General features: G+C 46.5%; 1 protein-coding gene across 2 annotated transcripts in view; it reads right to left on the bottom strand.

The window, feature by feature from the left end:
- LOC118402930 (xylosyl- and glucuronyltransferase LARGE2s) overlaps positions 1-17633 on the bottom strand; it is a 179516-nt gene that overhangs the window by 96448 nt on the left and 65435 nt on the right. Inside the window, exon 1 of one of the 2 annotated variants that reach the window (XM_035801315.2) lies at positions 3599-4157. The exons of the other annotated variant lie outside the window; for it this stretch is intronic. The gene's annotated coding sequence lies outside the window, so the exon portion shown is untranslated. Of the gene's footprint in view, positions 1-3598; positions 4158-17633 lie in introns of those variants that run through there. 2 annotated transcript variants of the gene reach the window in all.

Raw genomic sequence — 17633 nt, 5'->3', positions numbered from 1 at the left:
AACTCCAGGAAGAGTCTTGGTGGTTCCAAACTTCTTCCACTTAAAAATGATTGAGGCCACTGTGTTCTTGGGGACTTTCAATGCTGCAGATTTTTTTCTCCCAGATCTGTGCCTCGAGAAGATCCTGTCTCTGAGCTCTACTCTAATTCCTTTGACCTCATGGCTTGTCTATTGCTCTGAAATGCACTGTCAACTGTGGGACCATATATATACAGGGTGTATACAAAGGTGTGTGTGTATATATATATATATATATATATATATATATATATATATATATATACATATATATATATATATATATATATATATATACACATATATATATATATATATATATATATATATATATATATATACACATATACACACACACACACACACCTTTGTATCTTTCCAAATCATGTCCAATCAATTGAATTTCACACAAGTGGACTCCAATCAAGTTGCAGAAACATCTCAAGAATGATCAATAGAAACAGGATGCAAAGGGTCTGAATACTTATGTAAATAAGGTATCTTAATATTTTTTTATACATTTGTAAAAATGTAAAACGTTTTTTCCGCTTTGTCATTATGGGGTATTGAGCGTAGATTGCTGAGGATTTTTATTTATTTCATACATTTTAGAATAAGGCAGTAATGTAACAACGTGTAAAAAGTGAAGGGGTCTGAATACACTATACTTGCACATTATAACACTGCTGTACATAGCCAATAACCTGATATTTGACATTTTTTGGGCAATTTTGGTGAATGTAAGAGAGAGAGACAGAGAGAGAGACAGCGAGAGAGACAGCGAGAGAGACAGCGAGAGAGACAGAGAGAGAGACAGAGAGAGAGAGAGAGAGAGAGAGAGAGAGAGAGAGAGAGAGAGAGAGAGAGAGAGAGAGAGAGAGAGAGAGAGAGGCCACTGTGAATGAGCTGAAAGACAATGCAAGAAGGGCCTTCTATGCCATCAAATGGAATATAACATTTGACATTAGGATCTGGCTAAAAATACTTGAACCAGTTATAGAACCTATTGCCCTTAATGGTTGTGAGGTCTGCAAAAATATCCTCTGTGTACAACGTAAAACACCAAATAATGCATGCAGGGCAGAATTAGGCTGATACCTGCTAATGATCAAAATCCAGAAAAGAGCAATTCAATTCTACAACCACCAAAAAGGAATTGATCCCGAAACCTTACATAACAAAGCCATCACCTACAGAGAGATTCACCTGGAGAAGAGTCTCCTAAGCATCCTGGGGCTCTGTTCACAAACACAAACAGACCACACAGAGCCACAGGACAGCAACACAATTGGACCCAACCAAATCATGAGAAAACAAAATAGAATTACTTGACACATTGGAAAGAATTAACAAACAAAAAGAGAGCAAACTAGAATTATATTTGGCCCTAAACAGAGTACAAAGTGGCAGAATACCTGACCACTGTGAATGACCCAATCTTACGGAAAGCTTTGACTATTTACAGACACAGTGAACATAGCCTTGCTATTGAGAAAGGCCGCCGTAGGCAGACCAGGCTCTCAAGAGAAGAAAGGCTATGTGCACACTGCCCAGAAAATGAGGTGGAATCTGACCTGCACTTTCTAACCTCCTGCTAAATGTATGACCGTATTTCAGATTACACAGAAAGACAGAGAATTTGAAAACAAGCCTAATTTTGATAAACTCCCATATCTATTGGGTGAAATACCACAATGTGCCATCACAGCAGCAAGATTTGTGACCTGTTGCCACAAGAAAAGGGCAACTAGAGAAGAACAAACACCATTGTAAATACAACCCATATGTACGTTAATTTATTTTCCCTTTCGTACTTTAACTATTACATTTTGCACATAATATGACATTTGTAACGTCGTCATTATTTTGGAACATTCGCGAGTCTAATATTTACTGTTAATTTGCATTGCTTGGTTCAATTTGGTTTATTATCTACTTCACTTGCTTTGGCAACGTTAACATATGTGTCCCATGCCAATAAAGCCCTTACATTGAATTGAAAAATTTAGTGAAATTGAGTGAGTGAGAGAGAGAGGGGAGGTAAAGGACCGAGTGAGAAGTAATACAGCAATCCTCCAGAGGATACAATGTCTAAGGTATAAAACATATCCTGACACACACACACACACACACACCCTGGTTACTGTTTTACAGGAGCTCGTTGCAGCGGTGGCCCAGAGAGTGGTAGATGGTAAAATGGCAGCAGGAGAGATGAGGAATGAAGGGAGGAGAGGAGAATGGGAGAGAAGAAGTGGAGGAGGAGACGAGTGAGGGAGGGAGGGAAAGAAAGGAAGGGTAGAGGAGAAGTGGAGGGAGGAGAGAGGAGCAGAAAAGCAGCAGAGTTTGTATTTTTTTGTTTATTATTATAAACCCCCCTTTCGGAGGACACACTTTTTTTTACAGCTTTTCTGCTACATATACATACATTTTACAAATATTAGATATTACATAAACATTTAGCATACATATTTTACATACATGGTACACGTACATAAAGCAATCACAAAACAATAATACATTAACAACCATAAGCTCTTTAATCCCACCCCTCAGCCACTCTCAGCCCATCCTAGCCGTCACCATAGACCACCCTCGTTTGGTTCCCATGTGCCATATATCTTTTAATTGTGCTGTTTTGTTTTACATTTTGAACCTTTCTATATCATATAGTATCCCCAGATTGTGAGCTAAGGATGACAACCTTTCCTACCAGTATTATTCTATTATGTATTGACTATGGCTTTCCAAATCGCCCAACACTGCTATTTGTAGGGTTCATTTTAGGTGAATGTTGTGATTTTTTTGGAACCATTCCTCAACCTGTGACCAGCGAAGTGTTTAAAGTGTCGAGGAAGTAACAGCTGTTTGAGCGAGAACCCAGGGGTAGAGTGATATGTGTGTGTGTGTGTGTGTGTGTGTGTGTGTGTGTGTGTGTGTGTGTGTGTGCTAGGATGGGGAAGCAATAAAGGTTGTATGTGTGTGTGTGTGGGGGGTGTGTGTACAGGAGTGGGATAGGGGTTATGGGGGTGGGGGAATGGGGCCTTAATGGGGGGTGCAAGCAGGGGGCCTGAGGGGAGGGTGCAGATGTGATAAGGGGTGAGGGTGCAGGGTGAGGGGTGTACAGATGGGGGTATAAGGGGATATTGCAAGGGGGAGGTCTCCATACTCTGTGGCTCAGCAGAGAAGAATGTTGTTAATTTAGCTCTAACCTTTCCACGGCTATAGCCCACAGACCAGTCACATGTACATGATCTCACTCTCTCTCACACACACACACACACGGCCACATATGAAAACTACCAAAAAAGCATACTGACCTACACAAACGCACCAAAACATGGAATCTGCCCACGAACCACAAGGACAAACATCCATGCGGAAAATACTAGTCAACATATTCAGTTCGGGTTTATGGTTTACTGCAGAAAGCTGCACATAAGCTCTGCTCCCTCTGAACCAGACTCTAGTTCATGCAACTCGCCATGGATGCCCCTACCCACAACATGAACAGATTTAAAAGCTGGCACACGAAAGCAGTCCATGTGGATAACCAGTGAAAGCAGTGGTACGCCTCTCTCACCTGCTCAGACGATGTTACTCCTCAGGGAAGTTGTAAGGTGGAGCCCTCTCTGTATCCACAATTCAGGGAAGGCTAAACCTTTATACAAATATCCCAAATCCTTGGGAAGAGTGGGTGCTCGTTCCGTTAGATCCGACGAGTGTATGAGACTCAAGTGCGGCTCACAGAGCGAGAGGCAACGACGCACACTTACGAGTGAAACGCCCTCCACCGTACCAGCTTGTACCAGAGTGCATACTGACTGCCTAATCCTGCCGAGTAAAACACACTCTCACACACTCCAAATTAAGAAAAATCAGCCAGTCGATGGAGAGCAAACACAGACGGTGAGAGAGGGAGCTCCAGAGTTCCCAAAAGGAGGGAGGCTGAACTGGTCTAATGTTACACCAACAGAAAGCACCCTGCTGGGTTAGATAGAGCCAGAGGAGTCCTGGGTGTCAGGAGGAGACAAACGGATAAGCTGAATAAAAACCAGAGTAGAACAGCTCCCTCTTTCTATCGTCTGCTCTCTCTGTTGTGTGCACACTCACACACTCCGCTCTCGACTGAGCACCCTGCAAAGAGAAAGACTCAACGCACGGCCCCTCCCCCACAAGTCCTGGCCCAGCCCTGAAATACACCCCCTCGGGATTCAGCCAATAGGAGAGCACTGACCACCCACACACTGAAATACACACACTCCCAGGCACTCCCTCTCCCTGGCAATACAGACATTGGCACAGGTTAACACTTAGGAGTAATCACAAGAAACACTCACTAACTCACACGCAAACAGACACGCAAACAGACGCACACACGCACACAGATGACACACACACACACACAGACGACACACACATGCACACAGACGACACACACACACGCACACAGACGACACACACACGCACACAGACGACACAGACACACACAGACACACGCTGGCAGGTGTCTTAACTGACATTTTCAACCTCTCCTTGTCCCAGTCGGTAATCCTCACATTTCAAGGTGGCTACCATCCTTCCTGTTCCCAAAATCTTAATGTGCATACCGCCCCAACAGCTCCACAGACAACACAATCTCAATTGCACTCCACACTGCCCTCTCCCACCTAGAAAGGGGAACACCTGTGAGGATGCTGTTCATCGACTACAACTCAGGGTTCAACCCCATAGTGCCCTTAGCTCACGACCCCAGGATGTGTGCCCATAGCCACTTCCTGTACTCCCTGTTCACCCACTCAGACACACACACTCACTTACCTCACACGCGCAAACACATACTCACATACACACACACACACACACACCCTCCCTCACTCACTCACTCACTCACTCACTCACTCACTCACTCACTCACTCACTCACTCACTCACTCACTCACTCACTCACTCACTCACTCACAGTCATTACAGACACTACACACATACAGTACACACACTCCCCCTCTCACTCCTAAACTGCAGCTGAAATTATTATTGATTAGATGTAATACTACCAGTATAATTCCCCTTATTGATTGCCATTAACATTAGTATCAATCTATGTATCCTGCTACTGGTCCCTATTACTCCTGTTTACATGTATATACAGTTGAAGTCGGAAGTTTACATACACTTCGGTTGGAATCATTAAAACTCGTTTTTAAACCACTCCACACTTTTCTTCTTAACAAACTATAGTTTTGGCAAGTCGGTGAGGACATCTACTTTGTGCATGACAAGTCATTTTTCCAACAATTGTTTACAGACAGATTATTTCAATTATAATTCACTATATCACAATTCCAGTGGGTAAGAAGTTTACATACACTAAGTTGACTGTGCCTTTAAACAGCATGGAAAATTCCAGAAAATGATGTCATGGCTTTAGAAGCTTCTGAAAGGCTAATTGACATAATTTGAGTCAATTGGAGGTGTACCTGTGGATGTATTTGAAGGCCTACCTACAAACTCAGTGCCTCTTTGCTTGACATCATAGGAAAATCGAAACAAATCAGCCAAGACCTCCACAAGTCTGGTTCATCCTTGTAAGCAATTTCTAAACACCTGAAGGTACCACGTTCATCTGTACAAACAATAATACGCAAGTATAAACAAAATGGCACCACACAGCCATCATACCGCTCAGGAAGGAGACGTATTCTGTCTCCTAGAGATGAACGTACTTTGGTGTGAAAAGTGCAAATCAATCCCAGAACAAGAGCAAAGGACCTTGTGAAGATGCTGGAGGAAACAGGTACAAAGTATCTATATCCACAGTAAAACGAGTCCGATATCGACATAACCTGAAGAAGCCACTGCTCCAAAACCACCATAAAAAAAGCCAGACTATGGTTTGCAACTGCACATGGTGTAAGGGTTTTCCTGTGGTGAAGGAGAAGCGGACCAAAATGCAGCGTGGTGGTTATTCATGTTCTTTAATAAAGGAACTAGACATGAAATAACTAACAAAACAATAAATGTGCGAAAACCTAAACAGTCCTATCTGGTGCAAATACAGAGACAGGAACAATCACCCACAAACACACAGTGAAACCCAGGCTACCTAAGTATGATTCTCAATCAGAGACAACTAATGACACCTGCCTCTGATTGAGAACCATACTAGGCCGAAACATAGAAATACCCAAAACCTAGAAAAACAAACATAGACTGCCCACCCAACTCACACTCTGACCATACTAAATAAATACAAAAGAAAGGAAATAAAGGTCAGAACGTGACAGTACCCTCCCCCAAAGGTGTGCCTCTGGGCTGACTGGCGGCACTGGCGGCCCCTGGCTGACTGGCGGCACTGGCGGCCCCTGGCTGACTGGCGGCCCCTGGCTGACTGGCGGCACTGGCGGCCCCTGGCTGACGGCACTGGCGGCCCCTGGCTGACTGGCGGCCCCTGGCAGACTGGCGGCCCCTGGCAGACTGGCGGCACTGGCGGCCCCTGGCAGACTGGGGCTCCTGGCAGACTGGCGGCGCTAGGCAGACGGGTGGCTCAGGCGGCGCTGGGCAGACGGGTGGCTCAGGCGGCGCTGGGCAGAAGGGTGGCTCAGGCGGCGCTGGGCAGAAGGGTGGCTCAGGCGGCGCTGGGCAGAAGGGTGGCTCAGGCGGCGCTGGGCAGAAGGGTGGCTCAGGCGGCGCTGGGCAGAAGGGGGCTCAGGCGGCGCTGGGCAGAAGGGGGGCTCAGGCGGCGCTGGGCAGACGGGGGGCTCAGGCGGCGCTGGGCAGACGGGGGGCTCAGGCGGCGCTGGGCAGACGGGTGGCTCAGATGGCGCTGGGCAGACGGGAGGCTCCGGCAACGCTGGAGTTACGGGTAGCTCAGATGGCGCTGGGCAGACGGGAAGCTCCGGCAACGCTGGAGAGGAAGGCTCTGGCAGCGCTGGACTAAGGAGCTCTGGCGCCTCTGGAATAAGGGGCTCTTGCGCCTTTGGACTGAGGGGCGGGAGCTCTGGTAGCGCCGAACAGGCGGGAGACTCAGGCAGCGCTGGAGAGGAGGAAGGCCCCGGCAGCGCTGGACAGGCGGGACGCACTGTAGGCCTGATGCGTGGTGCTGGCACTGGTGGTACTGGGCCGAGGACACGCACAGGAAGCCTGGTGCGGGGAGCTGCCACCGGAGGGCTGGTGTGTGGAGGTGGCACTGGATGGACCGGACCGTGAAGGCGTACTGGAGATCTTGAGAGCAGGGCTGGCACCAACTGCCCTGGTTGGATCTTCACCCTAGCCCGGCAGATGTGGGAAGCTGGGATGTAGCGCACCGGGCTAAGCACGCGTACTGGGGACACCGTGCGAACCACCGCATAACACGGTGCCTGACCAGCACCACGCCCGCCACGGTTAGCACTGCTAGGAGCACTGTAGTGCTGAGATGGCACAGGACGTGCAAGGCTAGGGAGATGCACAGGAGGCCTGGTGCATGAGGCTGGCACAGTCTTCACCAGACCCCTAGCACGCACCTCAGGATGAATGTCGTGCCTCATGCACCAAACCAGCAACTCCCTCATATCTCTCTCCTCCAATTTCCCCATTAACTCCTTCACAGTCTCTGCTTCGCTCACCTCCAACACCAGCTCTGGTTCTGAGCTCCTCCTTGGCTCCTCACGATAAACAGGGGGAGTTGGCTCAGGTCTGACTCCTGACTCTGCCACACTCTCCCTGTGCCTCCCCCCAAATACATTTTTGGGGCTGACTCTCTGGCTTCCGTCCGCGCCGCCGTGCTTGCTTCGCCAACCTCATTCTCCTGTAACCTTCCGCGCACTGCTCCATCGAATCCCAGGCGGGCTCCGGCACGCTCCCTGGGTCGACCGCCCACCTGTCTATCTCCTCCCAAGTTGTGTCGTCCAGATTCTGCTCCCATGTCCCGAAATCCTGTTGCTGTATTTATATATTAATGATACCAGTCACTTTTCAGCCCTCTTTACATGTACTGTATAAGACCTACACACACACACACACGCATGCACACACATGCACGCACACCCAACTTTCTCCTAAAACAGTATCAGTCTACATATATACTGCAAATACTCCAGTATCCCTGAACATTGTACATTTGGTACTGGTACTGACATTCTTCTATATATTCCTCGTGTTTTTAAAAATAGTTTTTAGTTATAATATTTTTATATGAAATACTGCTCTGTTGGGCAGGGGGTTGCAATTGAAGTAAACTTGAAAACTTGAAACATTGATATAAATTACTAATGCTAAATTCGACATGATAGAAAACTAGCAGACAACGGTTCCCTCTGTGTTTGTGTCGTGCATCTGAATGTGTCTGCCTTGGAGTATGTCTCAGACAAACACTGCAGCAACAGAAAGCAGACAGATAGTGATGTAACAAGTATTTTTGTATAAAAAACATTGCTTAGCCTATAGACTGCATTTGTAGAGAAAGCACAACACAGTCACAATATCACAAATAATTCAGAGAGAAGGTCCACTCAAGAACAGCACAGATACAAAGACACTTTGTGCTCTGACACTTAAACTTCTGCTCCTCTAAACTCCAAAATCTGTCCCCTCACCCTTTCAGAAACACACACACACACGTATACATGCACACACACAAACACTAAAACACTCACACGGACGTGCAAACACACTCACGGTGAGGCGGGATAAGCAAACATGAGTGTAAATGCTGATAGACCATATGTGTGTGTGTGTGTGTGTGTGTGTGTGTGTGTGTGTGTGTGTGTGTGTGTGTGTGTGTGTGTGTGTGTAGGTAGCTGTGTGTGTGCGTGCATTTTGTGTTCATTTTGCGAGAGTGTCACAGGAGGTTGGTGGCACCTTCATTCGGGAGGACAGGCACGTGGTAATGGCTGGAGCGGAATAAGTGAAGAGGTATCAACAACTTCAAACACATGGTTTCCATGCTTTTAATGCCATTCCATTTGCTCTGTTCCAGAAATGATTATGAGCTGTCCTCCCCTCAGCAGCCTCTACTGGTGTGTGTGTATGTGTAGGCATCTGTGTACGCGCGCTGTGTGTGTGAGTATAGTAAAAGACAACAGGGTACTTGAAAAGTTGATTCTCGAACAGGGGTTGTCAAACATTTTGTTGCCATGACCAACAAACTTATGCCATCCATATACACACTGAGTATACAAAGCATTAAGAACATTGACAGAGGGAGCTCCAGAGTTCCCAAAGGAGGGAGGCTAGCTGGCCTAGTGTGACACCAACAGCAAGCACCCTCATAGTGTCCTCCGCTACACTCGACTGGTGTGTGTGTATGAATGTGTTTGTGTGTGTGTTTGTGTGTGTGTGTGTGTGTGAGAGAAGTGTGTGTTCCGCTCGAGCCGCAATTCCAGACAGATGGTCAATATTTGATGAGTCCCCAGGTGGCACAGTGGCTCTTCTAATGGCCATCTTTAACACTGGTGTGTGTGTGTGTTCTCCACACTTTAAGACAGGCTCTCCAGATCAAAGAGCTCTTTCTCACACACGCTAGTCACACACACATCCCACGCCAGACACACATCCATAATGCATCACATACTGGCGCCCAGAAGTGCGAAGTAAGCGCGATGCTGTTAATAGAGAGAGAAACGAAAGAAAGATAAGCGGAGGAGGAGCGCGGTCAGAGGACCGTATGCTTTGATGGCAGTGCGTGTGAACCAGCGAACCACACCATGACATTGGAGGAGGGGGACCTAATCATCCCATCGCAACACAATCAGCAAAAGTGGCAAGGGGTGATGTGGGGGGATTGGAAAAAGGGTGAGGGGGGTTGAGGGATTTGGGGTCACGTAACTTTAGGGAAAATATAGGGCTATAGATACTGGCTTGTATCCAAATACCCGTACTTGCGTCCTAAATAGTGCGCCATTTGAGTATGTGAAAAGAAAAAAGTTGAATAATATGCGACATTTCGAAAGTCTAGTGTATTTTCAATGCCCGGTATGTCATACTAATTTCGGCTTTGACAACATCTGATCAATTAGATATGGGGATGCGCAACCAAAATAAACGAATAGCGGAAAACAAATTTTGCGCATGACGCATTCTCAGTATGCGAAGATAGAAAGTTTTATAGCATGTGGGTTTAAATACAGGATGTTAAACTCATATCGGCACTTCATCTAGTAGAATTCGATGCACACTTTCCCACAATGCATTGGAAGATATGGGCTGCGAGTGATGGGCCCTCAATCTCTTCAAGTAGCCAAACAACAAAACAAAATCGAGAGCATCCTGGCGGGCTGTATCACCGCCTGGTATGGCAACTGCTCCGCCCTCAACCGTAAGGCTCTCCAGAGGGTAGTGAGGTCTGCACAACGCATCACCGGGGGCAAACTACCTGCCCTCCAGGACACCTACACCACCCGATGTTACAGGAAGGCCATAAAGATCATCAAGGACATCAACCACCCGAGCCACTGCCTGTTCACCCCGCTATCATCCAGAAGGCGAGGTCAGTACAGGTGCATCAAAGCTGGGACCGAGAGACTGAAAAACAGCTTCTATCTCAAGGCCATCAGACTGTTAAACAGCCACCACTAACATTGAGTGGCCGCTGCCAACACACTGACACTGACTCAACTCCAGCCACTTTAATAATGGGAATTGATGGGAAATGATGTAAATATATCACTAGCCACTTTAAACAATGCTACCTTATATAATGTTACTTACCCTACATTATTCATCTCATATGCATACGTATATACTGTACTCTATATCATCGACTGCATCCTTATGTAATACATGTATCACTAGCCACTTTAACTATGCCACTTTGTTTACATACTCATCTTATATGTATATACTGTACTCGATACCATCTACTGTATCTTGCCTATGCTGCTCTGTACCATCACTCATTCATATATCCTTATGTACATATTCTTTATCCCCTTACACTGTGTATAAGACAGTAGTTTAGGAATTGTTAGTTAGATTACTTGTTGGTTATTACTGCATTGTCGGAACTAGAAGCACAAGCATTTCGCTACACTCGCATTAACATCTGCTAACCATGTGTATGTAATAAATACATTTGATTTGATTTGATTTAGCTACTTAATTGTACATTTGCTGAATAGCAAAGCTTCTGTGGTGGTGTTCAAATATAGGCGAAGTAGTTTTTGCTTTCCTTAAAAGTATCACGAGTGTTTACCTAAAGTGGATTTCTGTTTTGTAATTGAAAAGTGTTTCCTGTTCTCTTGGCCTTAGTCAGACCTTTTAAACGAAATATTAAACCCTCATTTGATTTCTGAGTGTGTCGGCACCGGGGACTCGGGATGTGGCTGCGTTATTGATGTCGTGTTAATCAGGCTTTTTGTTTTGAACATATGGACTGTTTAGGTTTTGTAGGCTACCTGTTTCATTATTTAATGTATGGATCAAGCCTTAACTCCTTCCCAATGATCAGTGCTTTAGTTCATTATGTTGCTGTCCAGCGGTTCTGAATTTGCGATGTGCCCATCTGTCCACGTTTTTCTGTGCAATAGCCTTTTGATTTGAACATTTGAAAAGTTTTTGTGATTTCATTTATATATGTTAAATATGTTGAAATGGAACCAATTGATCTGTTTTCTGTATTCAGTCCTTAAAAAATATATATCAGCTATATGGGCTACAGTGTAGGTCAAATATTTCTTGGCTGAGTATGACAGCACGTTAAACTGCCATTTGGCTACGCCTGCGGTGTTCACAGGCACTTCCAGCAAAATCCAAAACGACCTGATACACGCAGTCGCGAATGTATTGACAGGTGTCATGCAAACCCCCTTTGTAACCACCATGGTTGACGAGACGACAGACATCAGCAATGTAGCCCAAATGTCTTATGTGTTGCGTTACACTACCGATGGTGGTGGGAAGGAAAGGTTTTTCAAATCTTGAGGATGTAACTGAGGATAAACTGGCAGAAGTGGTTGCTGCTTGAATTATCAGCTTTTTTTTAGAAGAGTGTGATTGCACAGCCAAAGTTGTGGCAAAGTGTTACGATGGGGCCGCAGTGCAAGTTTTTTTCTCTCATCTTGTTTTTAATCCTATCATCTCTTCCCTCTGCTCAAACCTTCTCCAACCTATCTCCTGATTCTGCCTCCTCATCCCTCCTCTCCTCCCTTTCTGCATCCTTTGACTCTCTATGTCCCCTATCCTCCAGGCCGGCTCGGTCCTCCCCTCCCGCTCTGTGGCTCGACGACTCATTGCGAGCTCACAGAACAGGGCTCCGGGCAGCCGAGCGGAAATGGAGGAAAACTCGCCTCCCTGCGGACCTGGCATCCTTTCACTCCCTCCTCTCTACATTTTCCTCCTCTGTCTCTGCTGCTAAAGCCACTTTCTACCACTCTAAATTCCAAGCATCTGCCTCTAACCCTAGGAAGCTCTTTGCCACCTTCTCCTCCCTCCTGAATCCTCCTCCCCCTCCCCCCACTCCTCCCTCTCTGCAGATGACTTCGTCAACCATTTTGAAAAGAAGGTTGATGACATCCGATCCTCGTTTGCTAAGTCAAACGACACCGCTGGTTCTGCTCACACTGCCCTACCCTGTGCTCTGACCTCTTTCTCCCCTCTCTCTCCAGATGAAATCTCGCGTCTTGTGACGGCCGGCCGCCCAACAACCTGCCCGCTTGACCCTATCCCCTCCTCTCTTCTCCAGACCATTTCCGGAGACCTTCTCCCTTACCTCACCTCGCTCATCAACTCATCCCTGACCGCTGGCTACGTCCCTTCCGTCTTCAAGAGAGCGAGAGTTGCACCCCTTCTGAAAAAAACTACACTCGATCCCTCCGATGTCAACAACTACAGACCAGTGTCCCTTCTTTCTTTTCTCTCCAAAACTCTTGAACCAAAACTTCTTGGCCAGCTCTCCCGCTATCTCTCTCAGAATGACCTTCTTGATCCAAATCAGTCAGGTTTCAAGACTAGTCATTCAACTGAGACTGCTCTTCTCTGTATCACGGAGGCGCTCCGCACTGCTAAAGCTAACTCTCTCTCCTCTGCTCTCATCCTTCTAGACCTATCGGCTGCCTTCGATACTGTGAACCATCAGATCCTCCTCTCCACCCTCTCCGAGTTGGGCATCTCCGGCGCGGCCCACGCTTGGATTGCGTCCTACCTGACAGGTCGCTCCTACCAGGTGGCGTGGCGAGAATCTGTCTCCTCACCACGCGCTCTCACCACTGGTGTCCCCAGGGCTCTGTTCTAGGCCCTCTCCTATTCTCGCTATACACCAAGTCACTTGGCTCTGTCATAACCTCACATGGTCTCTCCTATCATTGCTATGCAGACGACACACAATTAATCTTCTCCTTTCCCCCTTCTGATGACCAGGTGGCGAATCGCATCTCTGCATGTCTGGCAGACATATCAGTGTGGATGACGGATCACCACCTCAAGCTGAACCTTGGCAAGACGGAGCTGCTCTTCCTCCCAGGGAAGGACTGCCCGTTCCATGATCTCGCCATCACGGTTGACAACTCCATTGTGTCCTCCTCCCAGAGCGCTAAGAACCTTGGCGTGATCCTGAACCCTGTCGTTCTCAACTAACATCAAGGCGGTGGCCCGTTCCTGTAGGTTCATGCTCTACAACATCCGCAGAGTACGACCCTGCCTCACACAGGAAGCGGCGCAGGTCCTAATCCAGGCACTTGTCATCTCCCGTCTGGATTACTGCAACTCGCTGTTGGCTGGGCTCCCTGCCTGTGCCATTAAACCCCTACAACTCATCCAGAACGCCGCAGCCCGTCTGGTGTTCAACCTTCCCAAGTTCTCTCACGTCACCCCGCTCCTCCGCTCTCTCCACTGGCTTCCAGTTGAAGCTCGCATCCGCTACAAGACCATGGTGCTTGCCTACGGAGCTGTGAGGGGAACGGCACCTCAGTACCTCCAGGCTCTGATCAGGCCCTACACCCAAACAAGGGCACTGCGTTCATCCACCTCTGGCCTGCTCGCCTCCCTACCACTGAGGAAGTACAGTTCCCGCTCAGCCCAGTCAAAACTGTTCGCTGCCCTGGCCCCCAATGGTGGAACAAACTCCCTCACGACGCCAGGACAGCGGAGTCAATCACCACCTTCCGGAGACACCTGAAACCCCACCTCTTTAAGGAATACCTAGGATAGGATAAAGTAATCCTTCTCACCCCCCTTAAAAGATTTAGATGCACTATTGTAAAGTGGCTGTTCCACTGGATGTCATAAGGTGAATGCACCAATTTGTAAGTCGCTCTGGATAAGAGCGTCTGCTAAATGACTTAAATGTAATGTTAAATGTAATCAAGACCTGTCAAACGAACAAAACTGCTGGATGAAATTTGCCAGCGAAAACTACCCAGAGTGGCGCCAACAGGATGGAACCTCTCCTCACGCTTAGTTTGCACAGTGTATGAAAAAAAGGCAGAACTCATTGAACTCTTTGAATACATAGCGGACCATCCCGATGACTCTGATGAAGACACCGTTCTCGGCGCAGATGGTTACACGATGCGCCCGACAAGCTTTGAGTTCTGCTTTCTGATAGATTCCATCTCCGAGGACACTGAGTGAGTTCCAAGGGAGCGCACACGCAAGGAGAAGTTTGCGGGCAGTACCAACAGCTACACAGTGCGATCATCGACAACATTGTCACTCAGCTAACAAACAGGTTCAATGACCATGAAAGGCTCATGTTCCTTGCCCTCCTTGACCCACAAAAGTTCCCAATATATAGGGAAAGCCAAACTTTCCAAGTTCTCAAGTCTCGAGGAAAGCTTTGACCCTAGTTTTGATCAGTTTAAAACAGAACTCACAGTTATGTACTCAATGTCTGACTTTGAGAGTAAGAGCCCAGCTGATCTGCCACACTTTCTCCAGCAGAAGAGCCTAATTGATAGTATGCATAAATTGAATCTGCTTACCTGTCTAGTTTTGACCATTCCAGTGTCCACTGCATCAGTAGAAAAAAAAAAAAACATTTTCTGCACTAAAAAGGATCAAGGCATATACCAGGATCACCACTGGACAGGCCCAAAACTTATTTTGGTTTTAAAATCAAACGACTATATGAAACCGTCATTGCCCATTTTTTTATGAAGAAGGACAGGAGAATGGACTTTGTTTTTTAAATAATAATCATAATGATGACTTCTCGTTTCCATCTAGAGCTTGCTTTTTGCAGCTCTCTCGTGTCAAATGTGATTTCAACCGTCGATCACTGGTTGTGTGGTAGAAACAAAGGTAATGACGTTGCAATTGGACGTACTGGGAACATGACATTTCGTCTTGTGGTGCTTTTTTTTTTTTTAGTGTTGCACGCTGGAGATAGAACATTGAATACGGCACAACATTTATTTTTCTCTCTGACAGCATATACTGTCCGTGGTCTTGAAACAATGTGAGTACCTGTGCGGTGGAATTTATTCCGCTTCTATACGAGTGACTGTTTGTTTTGGCAAATGTTTCGTGGAAACGACGCAACCGTGTTTTCTTCTGGCGTGGTTCCTGCTATCGATATTTGCAGCCGAGGCGTGGCTCAGGACCGTTTGACTCTGTCATCAAAGAATTGCTTCTCCTACATTAGGTCTGAAAAAGAAAGGTCTCAAGTCATGCTCTGTATACACAGGCATCTCTGTGTATGACGGTCAGATCTTTTTACGCAACTGAGGGCCTAGCTCCAACGGTCACGGTTCGCCCCTGGTGCGTGCATGTGTATGTGCATGTTGGACCTCAGAAAACCATGGGTAGATGGAGGTAGATGGAGATTCATACTCCTGCAGTAAAGAGGCATCTCATTACAGCTCCACCTGTTTCAATCTACCTCCAATAAAACTCCACACAGACCCTAGAAGACCATACTGCACAGGGGGGGGGTAACAGTAGGGAGAGAGGGCCAGAGGAGGGGAGGAACTGAGGAGAGGGAAGCAGACAGATGAAGAAAGAGTGGGTAGAGGGAAGGAGGGGACAGAAAGGGAAAGCGGGGGGTAGAAAGGGCAGAGAGGGACTGAGAGGGGAAGTCGGATGCATCTTTATACCCCAAGTAGGACTCATCTCACACACATGTAATGGCAAAACGATGTAGAAAGAGAGGAGAGGAGAGGAGGATAAAATGGTGAGAGGGGTGGGGGGGTAAATTGGATAGATGATATTGGAAAATGGAGAAAAGATATGGAGGTGATTGAATGGGGATAGGGAGAGGAGATAAACCGGAGGGTGGATGAGTGTAGAGAAATGGATGGGAGCAGATAAGAATACGGGCACTGATAAAGAGAGAGAGAGAGCGCGAGAGAGTTAGAGCTGCACCCCTACTTAAGGAAGTGAATAGTTATTGGAGTTGTAGTAGGTCCATCCTCTGTTATTGTTGCAGACTTTGTATTTCACGGATAAGAGTATGGCACTCACACTCTAATAACTGTTCACCTTAGCTAACCTATCATCCCAGTAAAGAAAAAGTTGCTTCTTCGAGTCAAAACCGCCAGATCTACCCTGAGAACAGTCTTTGTTTCCACTAATGTAATCCAGCAAAGTTGCATCTCTGGAAGCCATTGTGCCCTTTCCAAACAACCTACATTTTGTATTGAATAACCTATAAACGTAATTATTTTTATTAGTTACAATAGGTTGTCCAGTGTTGTTGGATGGTTGATTGGACAGTCAGTGAGGCTGTACATGTCTGTTATCATTGAAAACACTTTATTTCAGATGAAGCAGGTTTACCTAGCCAGCATTGCTAACGTTAGCACCAAAGATACAGGCTGAGAGACTAGGATTCCGTAATAATTTGCCTGTAAATGTCATATATGTTTTGTTCTTCTAACAGGCCTGCATTTTCTTTAGACTGTCATAACTTATGACATAATAAGCACTATATTTAGACTAAGCTTAGTCTGATAACCAGCTAGCTAAGCTAACCGCAGGCTAACTATACAGCGCATTGCATCATGGGAGACGAAATTCACCCTTGGAATTGCAGTATGCAGTAGACGACGGAAATACAGAATCTTCAAAATGACAAAAACTAGGAACTGTGCAGTATGACTAACAATCACGATAAAACATCAAAACAGCAGTGTATATATATACTAGCAGCATAATAAATCAAATGTCAGTCACATGCGCCGAATACAACGTGTAGACCTTACAGTGAAATGTTTACTTACGAACCCCTAACCAACAATGTAGTTTAAAAAATACAAGTAATTAAAAGCTCTCAAGCTGCTCCACTGCCGCCCCGTCGATGAGAATGGAGGCGTGCCCGGTCCTCTTTTTCCTGTAGTCCACAATCATCTCCTTTTAACTGGTTATGAAGTGGCGGAATTGTCTTTTAAGACACACTACATGATCAAAAGTGTTTTGGACACCTGGTCGTCGAACATCTCATTTCAAGATCATGGGGATTAATATGGAGTTGTTCCCCCTCTGCTGATATAACAGCCTACATTCTTCTGGAAAGGCTTTCGACTAGATGTTGGAACATTGCTGGGGGACTTGCTTCCATTCAGTCACAACAGCATTAGGGAGGTCGGGCACTGATGTTGGGCGATGAGGCCTGGCTCTCAGTCGGTGTTCCAATTCATCCCAAAGGTGTTCGATGGGGTTAAGGACAGGGATCTGTGCAGCCCAGTCAAGTTCTTACACACCGAT

Source organism: Oncorhynchus keta, chromosome 2 (assembly GCF_023373465.1).
Source record: "Oncorhynchus keta strain PuntledgeMale-10-30-2019 chromosome 2, Oket_V2, whole genome shotgun sequence".
NCBI classification, from domain to species: Eukaryota; Metazoa; Chordata; class Actinopteri; order Salmoniformes; family Salmonidae; genus Oncorhynchus; species Oncorhynchus keta.
This window is presented reverse-complemented; position numbering and strand designations above follow the sequence as displayed.